The following is a 21,317-nucleotide window of genomic DNA, read 5'->3' on the forward strand; positions in this document are numbered from 1 at the left end:
GGGTATTGAGGAGGGCACATTCTGCATGGAGCACTGGGTGTTATGCACAAACAATGAATCATGGAACACTACATCTAAAACTAATGATGTAATGTATGGGGATTAACATAAGAATAAAAAAAAAAAGAGACTCTTAACTATAGAGAACAAACTGAGGGTTGCTGAAGGGGAGTTGGGTGGGGGATGGGTTAAATGGGTGATGGGTATTGAGGAGGGCACTTGTGATAAGCACTGTGTGTTATATGTAAGTGATGAATTACTGGATTCTACTTCTGAAACCAATATTACATTATATGTTAACTAACTAGAATTTAAATAAAAACTTTAGATAGATAGATGATAGATAGAAAGAAAGATAGATAGATAGATAGATAGATAGATAGATAGATAGAAAAAAAGAATGGAAGAGATAGTAGAACCCAATGAAATAATGAAGACTTCTAGTTAAATAACAGAAATTTCAAATATACATATTGATGCAGAAGGAAGTCTTTCCAGTGACCATCTCATCTGACATTTAGTATCTTATCACACATTTATATGCCAGATTATCTTAGGTTTAGCTAGTACTATGAATGAATTTTTTTAATGCCTGTGTTTAAAATAGCCAGAGCTTAAGTTAAATAACAGGAAAGGAACAAATAAATTGGTGTTTTGGGTTTTTTTGTTTTGTTTTGCATGAAAGCTAATTTTACCTGTTTAGAAAAAATAGGTATCCACTGCTAAATACAAATTACTGACATTTTAAAAATCCATGTTATTTGTTGCCTTTTGATCATATTCAGTGACATTCTGTTTTTTATTGTGACGTTTAAAGCAAACAAAATTCAAACTGCCCTTCCGAAGACAATATTTTCAAATATTTTAACACCTTAATGACTTTGCACTGAACCATAAAAATATTTATGCATTCATTTTTCAAAGCATTTAGACTATGGGAAGCTAACAATAAAATGTAAAAAACAAATTGTGATTGCTAGAGCATAATTTTTGTGTGTGTCTCTGTATGCATAATGAAAGGAAGAAAACTGCATACCAAAGTGAATTCTTATAGATAATCATAAAATGGAAGGAAGGGAAATAATTAATAACTTTCTCCTAGTGTGTTATTTATACAAACCTCTTGACAGGATGAAGCAACAACTACCAAGCCTCAATTTGTGCTAAGTGTTTTCATGTGGTAATGGATGAAATAACTGAACAAATTTTTAGATCTGCTACGTTTTATGTCTCCAATGTTTTCCAATTGCCCTATCAGTCATCATTTTATCTCTTATCACCTGAGTGATTAAAGATGGGCATTGCAGTTAATCACGTTTACCTCATAGACTATTCAAATTGTCATAATAAACATAAAAAATGGCTTCACGTTGTGTCATAAATAGAACCAAATGAGGATTCAGAAGATTTACTCTATCATATAAATACCAAAGCAAGGCAATCTAAGGTGTACATGGATTAAGTAGCCATCTAAATTGGTTTATTTGAAAGGCACTCAAGAAAGATTTCTGCTAGGCAAGGATTTTGTCCATTCTTTGACAGAGTTCCTGAAATTGCACATTTCAGATTTATTCCTTTGGTTTAGACATTGGACTTTCTAAAATTCTCATTTTTTAAAAAGCAAGTAGCCCTGAAAATTAGAGTAATAGTTTCCAATCTTGCCACTTTTTCTTTGCTACTAACAGATCAGCTAGTTTTTTTTTTTTAATCAATGACTAAATTTCATTACTTACTACACATTTTCAGCTTGGGTGCTGTGGCTCTTTTATTGGATATTCATAGCTCTACTAGTTCCTTGGCACCACATCCCCAAAATGACAGAAACATCTATCCCTGTGGTCACAGGTGCTATAACTCTGGAAGTAAGATTTATATGTACTCTAGGAAATGTTGAAAATAGCTTGTTGCCTTCTCATCCCCAATGATGTTCATTCCATTTAGGGTATTTATTTTTGTTCATATTCATTTATTAATTCAAATTATAAAAGTATAAATGTTCAGTGGAGGCATTGAGGACTTAGTGAAAATTAGGGGCCTAAGTTCATAAAATCTAAAAACAAAACCAAATTTGGGCCCTGAGTAGCTATATTATTTTAATTATTCATTTAAATCCAGATTATCATTCACTTTCTGTGCCATGTGTATGTTTGGAGGAGTGTGGCTGTTATTAGATGTTGCTATTAGAAATTGTTACATTATAAAAACTGGCTAGGAATGCCTCGCCATTGGTATTCTGGAATAACTCATATCAAATAAAAATTTTCTATAAATTTTGAAATAAATTCCTTTTAAAGCCATCTGGGACTAGACATTTTAGAGGTAAATCTTTGACTTTTTCTAGTGTATTCTGTGATTTTTTTCATCAGATCAGCTAATATACTAAATCTTCTGCTGCTTAAGAGACTTTTTTTTTATTATGAGATAGTTTATTTCAGCCAAATTTGCATGTATAATTATTTTATACATTTTAATACTTTCCATAAGTATGGTTATACAATTTGTTCATATAATTTGTCTTTTTGATTTTTCTTTTTTCCTTTGTTATTCCTTTTTATTTTTTTAAAGATTTCATTTGAGAGCGAGAGAGCATGAGCAGGGGGTCAGGGCAGAGGGAGAGGGAGAAGCAGACTCCTGCTGAGCAGGGCTCAGTCCCAGGACCCCAAAGACATTACATGAGCCTAAGGCAGATGCTTAACCCTCTGAGCCACCCACGTGCCCCTCCCTTGTTATTCTTGACTAGACTAGACAAATAAATTAGTATTTTTACATTTTTTCTCAAAAAGTAATACATTAAGAAGAAATGTCATTTAAAAATAATAACATTTTTGTAAATATCACACGCTAGTGGCAAATTAAGAGTAGATTTATTGAGTAGTCCTAGGCAAAGAGCCACTTAAATATATTCATTATCTTTTGAAATATGTTTGGTTTTACAAATTCTTAAAAAGTCAAAACTCATATTCTGTTTCCATTGTTGGTGTAGCTAAAATGTGTTTCTCAGATTAAAAACCATATTACTCTAAATAAAGTCATGGGATATAATGTATGACATGGTGACTATAGTTTATACTACTGTTTTGTATATTTGAAATTTGCTAAGATTATAAATCTTAAAAGTTCTCATGACAAGAAAAAAAATTATAACTGTGTGGTAATGGATGTTAACCAGACTTATTGTGCTGATCATTCGTAATATATACAAATATCAAATTGTTATGTTATACGCCTAAAACCAAGATAATGTTATATATCAATTATATCTCAGTAAAAAAAGGAAAAATGTTATTTTGACCCATAGAAATTTGAAATAAATACAAGTGAAAATTCTATTTAAATTCAGTAGGAATTTTCTTTGTTATGTTTCTAGGCCTAAGAACAAACAGATACAGCAAGTTTTTAGTATTGCTTCCTAAAGGAGAATTGGTAATGTGATGACTTGGGAATGTCTTGGCTGAATAATAATAACTGCTAACAATTATGTAGGGAATCATCAAGTTCCATTCCTAGGTGAAGCATCCATCTCATTAATAATCTTTTAATTTTGCCTATGAGATCATTACTTGTATTTTCCCCCATTTTGCAGATGAAACAAGTAAATTTCCTGAAATTGTATGACTAGACAAAGTAATTTTCTGTTTTGAAATAGCTCTGTCTTATTTGAGGACCTCTTTCTCCCTCCTTCCTCCTTTCTCCCCATTTCTTCTCTATTTCAAGAGAAGAGATTTCAGATTTCAGATTTTCCTTTAAAATGCATAATATTCCAGTGTCATCTATATTCTTAAGCTTTTAGTCATGTTTGGATATAATCTCCAAGTTCAAAATTTATACCCAACAGATGGATCATTGCCATGCAAACATATGATACACAAGATATTACAGCAATGAGAAAATGGGACACTCAACAGTCATCCTTGCTCAGGTTGTTCTTTGCCCAACAGGGACTGGGGGCAGGGTGTGTAAATTGAGGATGCCCACTCCTACCATTTATTTTCGACAGTGCCTTAGAGGTTCTGGACAGTGTAAAAAAGAAAAAAAAATTCACAACATGCAGTTTGGATCTGAAGAAGTAATAATGTCTTTTTTCATAGTTTCTGTGATTTCCATATGTAGAAAATCCCAAGGGCAAGAAAACTACAAGAACCAATGAACAGGTTTATCAAGGTTGCAGGATTCAATATCAATATACAAAAATTAATTGCATTTCAAAGTATTAGCAACATATAATTTGAAAATGAAATTAGGGGGAAAATCCATTTAAAATAGCATCAAAAAGAATAAAATACATAGGAATAAATTTTAACAACTGAAATACAGAACTTAAAACTGAAAACTATAGAACATTACTGAGCAAAATTTAAAAAAGATCTTAATGAATGGAGACATTCCATGTTCATTGATTGGAAGAATCAATATTCTTAAGATGAGAATTCTCCCCAAATTGCTCTAGTTTCCAAGCAATCCTATCAAAATTTATAAATTTGCCCTAATATTTATATGGAAATACAAACAACCTAGATTAGTCAAAACAATTTTGCAAAAGCAAAGATAATTTAGAGTACTTATATTACCTGAATACAAAAGTTACTGTAAAGCCACAATAATCAAGACAGTATGGTATTGGTTCAAGGATACGAATACTGATCAGTGGGGAGGGATGGAGCGGGTTGGGGGAGAGGAAGACAACACAAGAATACAGAAAGAAGCACTCTTCTGTTTTCTGTCTGCATTAGACTTCACAGCTCTGTTGCAGGGTGAGCTACAACTTCTATCTACCCCAGAACTACAAAGTCTGTCCTTACTCAAGGGTTTACTCTTAATTCCTTATTACCATGTATCCCATTAGCAACTCTGGATGAAATAAAGGAACAAAACAAATCTGTCAGCATCTTATTTCATGACCTACAAAATGAAGAACCAGAGTCTTAAAGTGACATCCCCAATGTTAAAATGCTCACTTGTTTCACGATCAATTAATTCCCCTTGTTTCATGACCAGTTCTCAGGTAAAACTATGCTGAAGGAAATCATGCGTTATTTTTTAATTTATTGTGTGTGTGTGTGTGTGCTTGTGTGTATGTGTGTTACTTTCTCTTAATTCTGAGTCATATACTCATATCAGCAAATGCACTTATTTTTTCTTTGAGATTAAATTGCCCAGTCATTTTATTCCCCTCCATATTAGCAACTCCATTAGCTGAAAGGATCAGGGCATGCCAAGGTATTAGGAAACAAGAAAGGAGGGAAAAATGCTAATAGGAAAAGGTTAGGCCATGGAAATTTTCCAGCTTAATTTTCCACTTTGCTACCATCAGACAGAAAATTCTGAGCACTAAGGCCTCACATAACGGGGACAAAATTGGTCCTTGATGAATAATAACATATTTAAATGGCAGATATTGTAGAGGAAGAACTTGCAAATGTGATGAGGACAAATAATTTTGAAAAAGCCAAAATAATTTCAGGGACAGTCATTTGAAAAATTATTTTTTTAAATGTATAGCATTTAAGTAGCAATCATTTTGTGAAGGGTAAAAGGAACAATTTCACAGCTGCATTTGCTTTTACTGCTGTGGCCTTCTCTTATAAGCAGAGTGATTATAAAGATAAAAGTAATAGCAGAAAATGTGGCCTTTACAAATTTATTTTCTCGGGAAAAAAAAAAACAAGATGCACTTGAAAAGTTATGTTAATAGAATTGAGGAAATTCTAAGAGTAAAAAGGTATAAATGCTAATATCTTTTTATTTGGCAAGATTTATAATTTTTCAAAAAATTATAATTTCCCAAAGTGTTACATAAAATTATTTTTAAAAAAATTAAAATAGCTGTTTTCTACTTATGTCCTACTCTGTGCTCAGAATTCTTCTGGGTTCTCCCTCCCTTGTTATTCTTGACAACATTTTTGTGATGCTGGTAAACTATCACCACTTAAAAATAAAAATTAGTCATTCATTTAAAAAACATGACTCCCTAAGAAGGCATCTGACCTGCCAAACACCATTCTGGAAGCCAACAGTTTGAGCTAAAATTAATACCCATTTTGATTTTATTATTTTAAAGATTTTATTTATTTATTTATTTGCCAGAGAGAGAAAGAGAGAGCACAGGCAGGGGGAGCGGCAGGCAGAGGGAGAAGCAGGCTCCCCGCTGAGCAAGGAACCCCCTGTGGGACTTGATCCGAGGGTCCTCAGCCAAAGGCGGATGCTTAACTGACTGAGCCACCCAGGAGTCCCCCCATTTTGATTTTAAAGCACACACCCTTTCTCTCCACTTCTGTCTTGCAAAGGTATTGAAAATATATGCAACCCATATATTCTTGTGCATTCAAATTAGTTCTCTCATTTTTACATTAACATCACCATTATTTTTATCATTTATATATTAAATGTTTATACTAATATGTCATCATATATTAATATACACATTCAGAAAATTAGAAAACTGAGAGTGAAAAAATAATATTAAATATCATCTTAACACCTAAGGCAATTTCATTTATATACTTCCAGTTTTTCTGTGAATTTATGTAGAGGATGCTATGTTATAGTGCTACCTTGAGCCTGAACGTGTTGTATTATTTTACAAGTTGGGAGTATTTACTCAATTCTCATGAGTCCAAGGGAAATTGCTGTTATTATTCCCATTTTACAAATGAGGAAACTGGTACACTTTTTAGTTTTATCTTGTACATTTACTGCCCCAAACATGGATTTCATAATTTCTCCCAAGTGTCCTGTTTTCTGCTAGTGGGAAATGGTATTTGGAGAACTCACTCTGGGCATCACAAGTGACATTGATTCTATACCTTTTATTGTACAAGGTTGGTAAATAATATTTTACAGATAAAATACATCATGAGCTCATACTGATAATTTAATTCAAATGTATCCCACATATATTTGAATAACAAAACCAACCAATTACAAAACCTACAAAACAGGATACATTGCTTTATTTTCCCAATTCTTTTTTTTTTTTTTTAAGATTGTATTTTTAGGTAATCTCTACACCCAACGTGGGGCTCAAACTCAAAACCCCAAGATCAAGAGTTGCATGTTGCAGCCACTGAGCCAGCCAGTCACTCCTGTTTTCCCACTTTTTATCCTTAGAATATCCCATAAGAATATATTTAGTTACAATACTTGTTTTAAAAGTAATTTGAAATAGTTTATGTAAGCTCATTCCACCAACTAGATACACACTTTGGTTTTTCTTCCTTTTTACTTGCATTTTTGATATTTAGGCATTTTTTCCCTCCATATAATTTTGTTTTATAATTATATAAATTATCTACCTTCTGTTCCTATATGTTCCACTCTCCCCCCTTATAGGTAAATATTTTAACAATTGTATAAATTGTCCTTTCATTTAAATATATATATATATAAACAAATACATAAATATACTCAAATTCCCATATTTAAAAAAAAAACAATAGCATCTAACATTTTGCTCTTCTTGCTTTTTTTATTTAAAAATATTTTAATGACCATTCCATCAAAATATATAGTTAGATACCTGACTCTATAGCTGCATAGTATGGCATTTAGTTACTGTATCATATTTTACTCAATTAGCCTTTTACTGATGGAAGTTTGGGTTGCTTCCAGTCTTTTACTATCACAAATAGTACATCTCTCTTTTTTATTTTTTAACCAGTGTGTCATTGAAATGGACTCCTAGAAGTAAAATCGCTAATCGAAGTGTAATTGCATATGTAATTTTGCTAGATATTGCCAAATTTCCCTCCTAGATGTTGTACCAGTTTGTATTCTTGCCAGCAATTATCAGGGTGCCTATTTCCCCACAGTCTTGCCAGCAGAGTATGTTGTCAAACTTTTGAATTTCTGCCCATTTAATAGGTGAAAAATGTTATTCCCCTGTAATTTCACTTTGTATTGCTCTTGCTATGTACCAGGGTGATCATTTTATCATGTGGTTAATAGCTAATTGCATTTAATTTTTTATGATCTCTCCTGAAGCAGGAGAGCGAGGTTCTTGTCTCACGGAGTCTGAAGAATGACTCTCATGGACAAAGGAGAGTGAACAAAGTGATAGGGTTTTATTTTATTATATTTAGAAATATGGATAGGGTCCATATTTCTAACTTATTTCTTCTAAAAGGTTTTTGGGTTTTTTCTTCTTTTTTAGAAGTTCTTTGTATATTAAGAATACCAAACTTTGAATCCAATGTAAATTGAAATATTTTTTCTTAGTACAAATTTTTTATTCTGACTACGTGTGTGTGTGTGTGAACATGTGCAAAATTTTCTTTTGTGATTATTATCCTATTTATCTATGTTTTTAACCCCCTGGATTTAGTAAAATGGTTAGGAAAGTTTTTCCCACTCCAGCTCATAGAGGAATTCTCTTGTGTTTCTTATAATGTCTATAATACTTGTATGGTATTGAGTAGTGAAAGGGTTAAGATATAGGCAGGGAGAGACAGGAAGCCCCTGACTAGGCTAGGAGGGTATTTCAGGGATGCAGACTCTGAGACAGAACAGAGAGAGATCAGGAAAATTTGGACCACCCTATCCCAATTACTAGGGTTAAAATGTTTTTCTAATAATTACATTGTGAATACAGAAAATAAAAATAACCACAAAAACTGATCAGAGGAAAAGTTCACTATAAAGATTAACCCGAACTTGCAATACATATCTATAGATCATAGATGTCACAGAAACAAAAACTCTCACACAATTTTAAGTGTTATGTCTACTTCCAGGCCACTGACCTAACCACTGGCAAGTTTCTTGGTAAAGTCCTAATAAAAGTCCAGAAATGAAAAACCCTCATTGGCAACCGTCGGGACCCCTCTCACCCCTGTGAGCTTTTTCTGTATCCTTGCTTAATAAAACCCTATCACTTTGTTCACTCTCCTTTGTCCGTGAGAGTCATTCTTCAGACTCCGTGAGACAAGAACCTCGCTCTCCTGCTTCAGTAACATTTGTTACACTTAAACCTCTAATCCATTTGGAATTTATAGTGATATATTATGCATAGGCTATATCCAATTACATATTTTTATATGCTTTTTTAGTGAAAAGTTACTTTCCTTCACTAATTTGAGATGGCATCTTTATCATTTAGTAAATTTGCATGTGTAATTAGATCTCTTTCCAAATGTTCTGTTCTCTTCCATTGGTTTGTCTGAGTCTGTGCCATTACTAATATTATAAGTTTCATGGTATATATAATTAATATATAACAAAGCTAGAAACCTCCTTTTTCTTGCCCTTTTTTGTTGTTGTTGTTGTTCTCAGGGTTTTCCTGCCCATTCTTTCTTGTTTGTTCCTACAAACAAATTTTATATTTAACTTAGCTAACTTTATTCTAAAGATAGTACTTTTAATTTTTAAAAGCTGTAATTCCTAACAATAAATTTAAAATGAATGAGGGCAACAAAAAAAATTACCATTTGGCAAACTTTACATTAGTAATTGTCTCAGTCTAGAATTAACAGTTGTTAAAGTTAGTGGGCAAAAATATTATGAGAAACAGGATTTTTGCATAGTTGCAAATAAATTACTTCAAAATACAATTTTACGGTATTTTTAAACAAACTGGAAAATCCTATTAATACTTTTTATCCCCCAATTTTATTTTTTTAGAAATTACCCACATTTTATTCCACATGAATTTATCAGAAGTTTATAACAATTTTATTCAAAACTGATACAATTCCAAAATCTTTGACACCCAACAATATAAACTTTACTATGTAAATTGTTATCTAACCACATCACGAAATGGTATTCAGTGTTTTGTGTTTTTTTTTTAATGATGGTCTTGCTATTGATATTTGCCTTAGATAGACTATGGGAATACATCATTAACCAAAACATTTAGCTTACAAATAACGCATAGAATATGCTGAAGAAAAAGATGGCATCAGACAATTTAAGCCAAAAAAGTTAATTTTATTCTGTAACTATTGCTTCAATAGGGGAGAAAGCAGAGACCAAATCTAGATACCTAACAACTCTGCTAAGACAGAAGGCAGGAGAGTTTTTGAGTTGGAATGGGGAATCTTAGGCCACCTGTGTTCCTAAATGGCCTTGCCTAAAACAAAAGTAACCTTTCTCCTATATTCACAACAGTTGTGGTTTTATTACTTGGAGCAAGTTCCCTCCTATCCTCCACAGAAATTAGGAGGTAGGGGTGCTGTCGTCCTTGATGACTGCATTTCAAAGGGATAGCTCCCAGGTCCTTGGGGAAGACATTCCTGGGTTGTAAAACCTGCAAGAGGCTTTTAAAAAGATTTATATCTCAAAGGGGCAGTGAGAATTTACTATGACAAGTTTCCTGAAGTAAAACGCTCTAAGAAAAGGGAAGTTGGGGCCTGAGGCAGGAAAGCAAAGCCTGTCTAAAGTTTAGGCAACCTAAGGGGAACAGTAAGTCCATCTTGGTGAAATATTTTGTAACACACACTCACACACACATGCACACGCTCAGGCACATGCACATGCACACAGTATTGTGGATAAGTGAAGGTAGATCACCTGCATAATTGGCAAGCTCTGGTGCAAAATGAAAATGCAGCTTCTCCTGTTCAAAAATTAAGAATTTCAAGATGGCAGCAGCAGAACATTAAACTCAGGGCTCTTCTAGGTGTGGAGCCCTGTGCAGTGACAAAGGTCACATGCCCATGAAACTGGCCCTGAGGGCAAGGTTTGGATCCAGATTGGCTGGCTCCGGGAGATTGAATCCAGATTTTTCTAATTGGCTGGATAACATTAGCATGTTTACTAAATCTTTCTTTTTTTTTTTTTTTAAAGATTTTATTTATTTATTTGAGAGAGAGAGAATGAGAGAGAACACATGAGAGGGGGGAGGGTCAGAGGGAGAAGCAGACTCCCCGCTGAGCAGGGAGCCCGATGTGGGACTCGATCCAGGGACTCCAGGATCATGACCTGAGCCGAAGGCAGTCACTTAACCAACTGAGCCACCCAGGCGCCCTAAATCTTTCTGAACTTCAGTTTCCTCTGGTGAGTATTTGGGGAGGGGACTGAGGGGGCAACTAGCTATGAGTGATCACTAGTTACCGTAAGCCATGTAAAGTTCTCAGAACAGCAGCACTTAGCAAGAATTTGATAAGATTTTATTTTTAAAAATACAAGTAAATTGACCTTCATGCAAATGTATTTTACAAGTTTTTCATGAAACTTTTAATATATTTAAAATTAATTTAATACATGGAAGTTAAAAAAAATTGTATGGAGTCAATCATATAGTCAGTTTTCGCAGGTGGAGGCATGCTTAGAAAGACCTGTACCATTCAAAGACCTGAATCTATTTTGTGCTATAGGGTTTTATATATATATTTTTTTACCCTTTGGATATATTTTTAAAGCTTTTATTTATTTATTTTTCCGAGAAAGAGAAAGAGAGAGCACAAGCAGGGGGAGTGGCAAGCAAAGAGAGAAGCAGGCTCCCCGCTGAGCAAGGAGCCCTGGGATCATGACCTGAGCCAAAGGCAGTGGCTTAACCAACTGAGCCACACAGGTGCCCCTACCCTTAGAATACTAAAGAACAAAGCAGGATTCAAACTCCCCCCCCCATAAGTCTTTGGGCTCAATACTCTTAATTGTATAAAAATATTTTTACATTATTTAAAAGTATTAGGATTATTTTGTACTAAATTTTTAAAGATACTTGAAACTGCCTCTAGATTTCCACTATGACAGATTAATTTATCTGTTTATTCTAGTTGAAGAAATATATTACATAGTCTTTTATTAGGTACCACACACATAAGATTGGCTGTTTTGTTTTGTTTTTGTTTTTGTTTTTTCTGCAGTTACAAATATTCCCAACTCCTCAGTAATTTATAACTACGAACACCAAGTTCTTGGAGATTGGCTAACCCTTCGGCTACACATTGCTCTCTCAGAGAAATAAAACCTCCTTACTTAGTCATGCTGTGTTATGATTTCACTATTTTATGAAATATAATTTACCATTATTTAGGATAGGATTCCAAAACTAAAACTGTTATTTAGAACTCCTCATTATGTTACCTTACTCAAATTTTATACTTAGTTTAGTTTCAGAAATTGCACTGTGAGGATTTCTCTGTTTATGTAGCTGCTCACAAACTGTTTGCATAAGCAACAAATATTGTATTCCTCAAAGTTTTGATAGAATTTTCCAGCGAACCATCTATTTCAAAGATAGTTCTTAAAAATTGCATGGTGTCTATTTCATAGACACCTATTTGAGAGCTCTTTTGCTTCTTTAGACATATTTGGTGATACTTACAAAAATCTATTTCACATAAACTTTCCAAACTATTAGAAGTGCATTTTGGCAGTATCTTTTCTAAATTAGATTTTAAGTTTACTTTTAATTAGTAAGGTCATATTTACATTTCAGTTTCTCTATGTTTACCTTACTAGTTGAAGAAAATTTATCTTTTATAAATTTTTTATGAGAAAACGATTATCGATTAAATTATCCTAGTTTCTAAATAATTTGCTTTAATCTAATCTTAATTTTAAATATATTAAATATATTCCTCTGCTTTAGGTTTTTTTGACTTATCTCTTCCTAAATTCTTGTATTCATTATTTTTTATTCTCTCATATGACAATACTAATTACAAGTGTATATATTACCCTAAGGACAGATTTGTTGCTGATAATAGAATATTTCCTCCTTGTTAACCTACAATTTTTTAGCATTTGCTGTTCTGAATTCTTCTTTGAATTGCGTGAAATTTGTTGTCTCTGTATCAATATACATTTTTTGTGAGGGCAAAATGAAGGTGGAGGCAGCAACACTCTCTCCATTGTCCCAGTTTACAGATGAGCCCCCAAGGGATAGATAGAGATAGGGCTCCAGCTTTCTGATACTTTTCCAAGCTCTATTTCAAATAATAAAGCCAGGTAATACCAAAAGCAGAAGAATGAATAGGCTCTATTCTCAATTCTGCTGCATAATTAGCAATAATTACTTTATCTGTGAGTATTTTCCTTCAAAACTCTTTTGTATTTTCTTCCTTCAGTGTCTTCCTGGATGATCCAGTGAGATTTTGAATGAAATGCCACTGGAAGTCACTGGACAGATTTGAATGCAGAAATCAGCAATTAGCTTTTAAGCAAAGAAAGAAAGAATTATTATTCTAGGAAGTCTTCCTTCAAATTAAGCAAATTATTTTAATTGTTAATAGACCGTCAACATGACCTTAATTAAATCATTTGCCAATAATTCTTCCTATGAACTGAACTCAGTTTATTCATTGACTTTTTTTAAACCACAGAGTAAAACTTCCCTCTATGTTTGAAGTTTTGATTTGATGTCAGTAGTTAAATTTTTTTCACCCTGAAAATGATTATAGCAATCTTCAGTGTTCATAAGTGTAAATTTCACTTATCTGAGGCTCAGTAACTCTGGTTTCAGTTTCCTACCCAAAGCTACAAAATCACTTTGAAGAGTACCATATAAGTAAATTATACCATCAAGTCATCAAGCTGGGAATGTCACACCCAGGAGGGTACTTCAATGCTTATAGTAGCTACTTCTGTTCAACAAGAATTTCCCAGAGCTGAAAGCATTCTCAGGCTCAGAGACTTCATGGAACATAAACCTTTACTTCAAAAATGAACTTTGTATTTTGAAAACAAAACATTTATTGTTTGTGTAAAAGGTCCCTGAGTTTTGTTAGGAAACAATTTAACAACTCCAGTTTATAAAAATACTGTGAGACAATGATTACAAATGTAACCTTTACTTTAAAAGAGCAGAAGCAATTTGGCCCCTTGGTTTTAACATTATGTTACTTGGCTGGTTGCACAGAGTATCCAGTTGGGTACAAAATCATTTCTGGAACTCTAATTTTTTATTTTATACTTTTTTATGGATTTTTTTATTTCTTAGTGAATAGTTCTTCCTCTCACAAATAAAAGAAGAATTACAGAATATGTTCATATGCACATGAAGTACTGTGAAATTTAAAACAGGAGTCGCTTTAGTTACAGCTGTTTTAGAATAAACTTGTAAATAATATCTAAAAGCAACTTATTATATATAGGGCTGCCGTATTTTATAATGTAGTACAGTGCATTAAGTATAAGAATAAAACTTAAATTTCTTATGACCTTTAATAGTAAGAAGCAGTTTCCCTTTAAACAATGGTTGTAGATGGTTTCTACTGGGTTAAAATTTCTATGACCTAAGTTATTATGGTATAAAATTTAATACTTTTTAAAGCTGTACAGAGCTTATATAAAGATTTTGTATGTTTCTTTCTCCAATTACCAAAATAGTGGAGTAAACTGTATGGATACTAATGCTCTCAGTTAATGCTAACTTTTGAGCAGTATGGTTTGAGAGTACATTTAAATAATATTTCCAGGTACTCTTAACTTTATTTTCAAAGTATTAACACAGGAGTGATATATACATTATTGAGAATTAGTAATAATAATAAGCAAACTAATTACCACTCTTGAAGCAGAAATTTTGATCCTGGCTCACTCTATTTACTGAATAATCATTTCTGGACACTGATTTTTTTTTTTTTTTGAGGAACTTTATAATGTAAGGCTCTTCTTAACTCCATAAACATAGATTATACTACACTCATAATTCTTTTTTAATGAAGGTATTCAATATGATTATTTTCTGGAGATGGCACAGGAAAAGATGGAAAGTGGAATGATCAAGGGAGGCTGTTATCTAGGGTAATGTTTTCTTTCTGAAGAGGCTCTCAGCTTTGACCTTGAGAAATGTATGATTGCACTGGACAAAGTTAAACAGGCAAAGATATTTTTATTTTTTGAATATTTTCACAGAATTATGAAGCATGATAGGCAAGTAAAATTGTTTTTATTTAAAGTATACAATGTTATTATTTGATATATGTATACATTATGAAATGATTGCCACAATCAAGTTAATTAAATTAATGTATTACCATCTCATATGGTTGCTTTTTTAAATGAGAAAACTTAAGATCCACTCTCATGGCAAATTTGATGTACACAATGGACTATTAACTATAGCTACCATGCTGTACATGAGGCTCACGGGATTTATTTGTCTAACTAAAATTTTGTAACTTTTGACCACTATCTCCCCATTTCCCCCACCCCCCAGACCCTGACAACTACAATTCTACTTTCTATTTCTATGAGTTCAACTTTTGTTTGTTTGTTAAATTTTATATATAAGTGATATCATACAGTATTTGTCTTTCTCTGATTTATTTCACTTAGCATAATTCCTCCAGTTTCTTCCATATTGTTCACAGATGGCAGGATTTTCTTCCTTTTTATGGCTGAATAATATTTCACACACACACACATATGTTACACACACACACATATATTACACACACACATATATTACACTGTATATTACATATATACATATATGTATATATATAATGTGTATATATATATAATGATATATATATATATAATAATGATATGTATATATACAATTTCTTTATCCATTCATTTGTTAACAGACACTTAGGTTGTTCCTGTATCTTGGCTATTGTAAGTGATGCTACGATGAACATGGGGATGCAGATATGTCTTTGAGATACTGATTTTGTTTTCTTCTGATACATACTCAGAAATGGGATTGCTGGATCATATGGTAGTTCTATTTTTAATTTTGGAGGAAACTCCATACAGTTTTCTATAATGATTATACCAATATACATTCCCACCGACAAAGTATAAGGGTTACTTTTCTCCACATCCTTGCCAACATTTGTTATCTCGTGTCTCTTTGATAATAGCCATCCTAACAGGTGTAAGGTGATATCTAATTGTAGTCTTGATTTGCATAACTGAAGTTTTTAATCAAAGCTATTGCAATAAGGAAGAGAGGCTAGAACTAAAGTTTGAATTCAATGCCACTGAAAGAAAGGGCTGGGGAGATTTTAAAAGCTGGAATGAGGGTATCATAAACCACTAATTGGCCCTACTCAAAAGAAAAGTACCTTCTCCTTTCCTCAGGCAGGAGGTGATTTTATAATGTGAAGCATGGCCCCTACCAAATTTAGGCTCATACTCTCCCACAGAGACTGGGAGAGGAGGGGTGCTGTTTCCTTGATGATTGCATTTCAAAGAGATGGTTCTTAGCTCTTCCAGGAGAAAGACATTCCAGAGTTGTGAAAGTGGCAAGAGGCTTTTAAGAAGATTTACATCTCAAGAAATAATCCTGCCTCTCAATCTCTACGTGAGGGTAATATTAGTATCTAACTCACAGGATTTTCTTTTTTTTTCCTTAGAATTAAGTGATGTAACAAATGGAAGACACTTAGCAAAATGGTTGGTACATAATTTGTGATCAATAAATCTTTGGATTTAAAAAGATGATTTACATCTCAATGAGGTAGAGAAAAGACTTGCAATGACAAGTTTTCTAAAATAAATGCTTTAAGAAAAGGGGAGCCAGGTGTCTACAGCCGGGAAGAAGCCTGGCTAAGGATTCGTCAAGATGAAGAAAACATTAAGGACATTTTGGTCAGTGAATTCTGTTTGGAGCTAATGAAAAATTATTAATTAGAAGCTAAGTCACGTTTCAAATATTCCTCGGGAACTGTATAAATAAATATAATGTGGCAAGTACTTTTAAAGGTTGCAGAATTATTTAAACGTTACCCAAAAACTTTTCATTGAATTGTTATTTATGGTGTTAGAAAGTAACCAACTGTCCATTGGTAAGAAAACAGATAAAGTATAATGTACCCATACTATGGCACATTAAATGGTTATTGAAATGAATGTAACATATCTACATCTCTTTCCCTTAAAGAGTATCTAAGATGTATTATTTCTTGCTCAGGCCAAAAACCTTGGAGTTGACATCTCTCTCACATCCCACTGTCAGTGATCAGCAAAGCCTCTTGGCTCCAACTTCAAAATACGTCCACAATTTGATTACTTTTCATCACCTGGCCCAGTTATCGTCCCTAGTTTGGACTACTGCAATAGCCTCTTCATTGGTCTCACTGCTCCTGGAATTCCTCTTCTCCAAAAATATATTCTCACAATGCAAAGTCTCCTTTTAGAAACTTGAGCCAGATCAGTAAGTCCAATCATGTCACTAGCGACTCTGTGTGATCTGGCCTATTCCCTCTCCCTTCATCTCTCCTTCTCCTTCACTCCACTTCTACCACACCAGCCCCCTTACTAGTCTTCACATATATTCATACCCTCATGCTTTTGCACAGCCTGTTTCTTCTGTCTGAGCTGAGTTACTCTTAACCCAAATACTCACCATATCTAATTCTGCACTAACTCAAATTAGACTAAAATCTTACCTTCTCATTGTATCACCAGCCAGACTGCAAGACCTGGCCTTTACTGCGCACCTGCTTGTACTCACTAACCTTTGTCTTATATTTTCCCCCTAACATTTTCATTTGGCTTTCCTCTTAACTTAGGCAGATGAAACCTAAAACTACCCCCCAGGTGATGGATTGCCCTGACAAGACTTCCCACTGGCCCAGATCACCCAGACCCTTTCAGCTAAACCTGACTGGAACCTGCGTAGATGGACCATGGAGTGACCTCTGGAATGACCTACCGTCACCTTTACTTCAAAATAATACTAAAATCTCTATCCAAGGAGGAGCACCAGCCTCATTTACATAACATTCCTATGTATGTATAGGCATGTTTCCTTAAGGCTCATGTGTGACCTTATTCCCTCCTCTACATATGATAACAAGGCTTCCCTACCTAAATATTCATCTTAACCCTAAACAAAAGGAACCCATTCACCCTCTCTCAGGGAGTTATGGCTTTGGAAGTCATTCCCTGTGATCTCCTTATTTGCTGCAAATAAATTTTCTTTGTGGACAACTGAACCTGGTGCAATTTCTAACACACATGGGTGAACAACATGAGTGAACTCATTTTGGTTCAGTTACAACTGAACTCAACTCTTACTACCCCAGTTTAAAATGCAAGCTGCTCATTTTCCCAATGCACTTCCAACCCCCTTCTCCGGATAGCTTTTATCACCTCCTAGTAAACTTGTTATTTACTTATTTGTATGTTTATCATTTATTTTTGATCTCTCTCCACTAAAATGAAATTTTCACAACACTTGTTTATTCACGGTATTGCATAGAACAAAGCCTGGCACAGAAGCAACTCATTAAATGCTTGTTGAATACATGAATAAATGAGAGATGAAAGTCTTTGTCACCAGAATAAGGTGAAAAGCCCGTGTGAAATATCAACCATATCTCAGTGTCTTACTTATTCCTGAGTTGCTTTTTTAGTAATATTAAAAATCTAACAGGTATTGCAAATATATGACAGTCAAAGACTTTTAAAAATGACAGCTCTAATATTATGGGATTAGTTTAACTGAAATATATGTATTAAGATTTAAGCATAATAAGTTTATAAATGTGATTATTCATAGTGCAATTTCTATTACGAAAAACAATTACCAAGATAAGGATAAATATAGGTCAAAATAGAAGACACAAACATAAAATAAGAAATACATTTTGACCCCTCATGCCTATTGAGATGGAACTGTGATGACATAATTTGTTTTTCAATGAAGTATCTATACAGATCAAACAAAATTAATATTTTACTGGTTATTTGTTTGTGTAGCCTAGACAGGATTATTAATTTGGGCAGAGGAATGTTTACTGTTACTCCAGGGAAAAAAAAGGGGGGAATGTGGCAGTGTACTATAAAAACTCATATTATTTTTAAATTATTGGGTGATCTAAATTAAAATAAAAATATAAATAAAATGAGGTAAAGCCACCACAGGAAACAAGATTCTGGAATAATTTTCTGGACTTTCACTTTTTCTACTTGAAGTGATTCCCCTCAGAATGAGGTGTGGTTTTTGTTTTTTTTTTTGGATATATGATAATTTAAAATTTGTGTGATAATATTATTTGTTTGATAATTTAAGAATATCCTATTTTTTTTAAAGATTTTACTTATTTATTTGAAAGAGAAACACAAAAAGAGAGAGAGAGCACACAAGCAAGGAACAAGGTAAGGGGCAGAGGGAGAAGCACACTGCCTGCTGAGCAGGGAGACTGATGTGGGACTAAATCCCAGGACCCTGGGATCATGACCTGAGCCCAAGACAGATGCTTAATGACTAAGCCACCCAGGTGCCCAAGAATATCTTATTCTATAAACAAATGCTATAACATATTTTTGTTAAAAGGTTAAATGTATTTACTTTTCTTTCCTTTTTGTTTTGTTTTGTTTTTAAGATATTCATGAGAAAGCATGAACATGAGACTATAACATAGGGGTAAACATATTAGGGGAAAAATGATTTTGAGGTACATGGATAGTCTCTCTTTAAAAATAAAAATAAGCAAATAAATAAAAATCTCTACCAACTAACATTAGCTGAGACTTTTTTTTTTTTCAAGTTTTTACTTAAGTTCCAGATAGTTAACATACAATGTAATACAGTATTAGTTTCAGGTATAGAACTTAGTGATTCAATTTAGGACTTATTTTTAAATAGTTTATTTATTCTTGAACTGTTTTGTCTGAGTTAAGCTAACAATTTTTATTATCTTTTTTAATTTTATTATGTTATCACCATACATTACATCATTAGTTTTTGATGTAGTGCTCCATGATTCATTGTTCGCGTATAACACACAGTGATCCATTCAATACATGCCTTCTTTAATACCCATCACCAGGCTAACCCACCCCCTACTCCCCTTTGACTGAGCTCTCACCAACTTCCAAGAAATAAGACATGAATAAAGGTGAGAAGTGGAAATATATTATGATATACTAAAGCTACCTTCTGGGAAATATATACATGAAAATGACAAATCTTATATTTACTGTTGAAATGACAATAAAGAAAGCCAATATTTCATAGCACCTGAGCCCTGAATATCAAGCAGTGAGATATACAGGTCCTAAGGCCATATTATAAACCAGAAGTTATTCAGTAAGCAAGGATTCAAATGTTCAAATCATAGTTCTTGGTTACAAACAACAGAAATTGACTCTAGTTACTCTAATCAGAAAAGGTGTTTCCTAGAAGGGTATTGGGTAGCTCTGCACAATGGAAGAACAGAGCCAGAATCACTCTGCAGGAAGAGGCATCCCATTGGAGAGACCTAGAAGTCAACACTAGCACCACCAAGGGATTGAACTGTCCTTGTTTCTTTGTGCCATTCTCTTAGCATTCAGCATCCAGGCATGAAGCATGCATGGATGAACGAACTCATATGGCTATGTCCTAGAGATAGCCAGGGTCTGGCTTCTGTCTATGCTAGTGGAATAGGATGACCATGTCTCCTACCAAAATGCCTAAATAGTGGATTCCACAAGTCTGAAATATCTTAGATGACATAAACCTTTTTAAAAAGCCTCCACATACCTTTATTTGTCATTAGTATAATTAGATAATAAAAGACTACAATGAAGAAAAAAAAGTCTAATTTATTAACCACCCCTCCTTTAGCAAGCACTGAAATAGAAATTAGTATAACCAATTAACTTAGCTGGTAACAACTGTTGCATTGTGGCTTAATAGACTTTGTATTATTTCCTCATCAGGGACTGAATCTTTAATTGGAAATATTTAAATATTTTAAATATTTAAAAATATTTAAAATATTTAAAATTGGAAATATTTAAATATTTAATATTTAAAATATTAAAAATTTAAAATATTTAAAATAAAAATATTAAATATTTAATTTATACAATTAAACATAGTATAGTTTTTGTATCATTTTATAAATGAATCCCTCTTATGATGAGGTATTGTGGAACATAAAAGGATTGCTTGGAACCAGTCTGAGTTCAAATTCTAGCTCTATTCCTTGCTTGTGTGTGAACTTGAACTTGTTTTTACCCTCTCTGCTCCTTAGTTTGCTAGTCTGTAAAATGAGAAGAATATTATTATCAATCTCAGGAAGTTTTTTGAGGATTGCATTTATATGCGTACAGCAGTGCCAACAGGGAGTAAGCACCATACATCCACAAACCATCACTATACTGTTTGCCTCTGCCAAGTGACTATGATTCGGTACATATGCTGGAAGTTTGGGGTAACATTGCTATAACTGTACTCACATTGCTCTCTTTCTTTTTAACATTTCAAGATTTGCTAATCTAGATATCATTTTGATATGTGCCACAAAAGTGAGACTTGTTATTTTATTTTCATTTTACCTGTGACTTTCTGGCCCATTGGAGTTTATCCTCAAGGGGAAGCAGGGGCCCTGGGTTATAGATCCAGCTTTCACTAAGACTGGTTAGAACTCTGGGCAAGCCTACTGACCTCAATTATCTCATTTATGAAAGGAAAAGCCTAAAGACTA

The sequence above is a fragment of the Leptonychotes weddellii genome, chromosome 10 (assembly GCF_054177405.1).
Source record: "Leptonychotes weddellii isolate Sample4059 chromosome 10, ASM5417740v2, whole genome shotgun sequence".
In the NCBI taxonomy this organism is placed as follows: domain Eukaryota; kingdom Metazoa; phylum Chordata; class Mammalia; order Carnivora; family Phocidae; genus Leptonychotes; species Leptonychotes weddellii.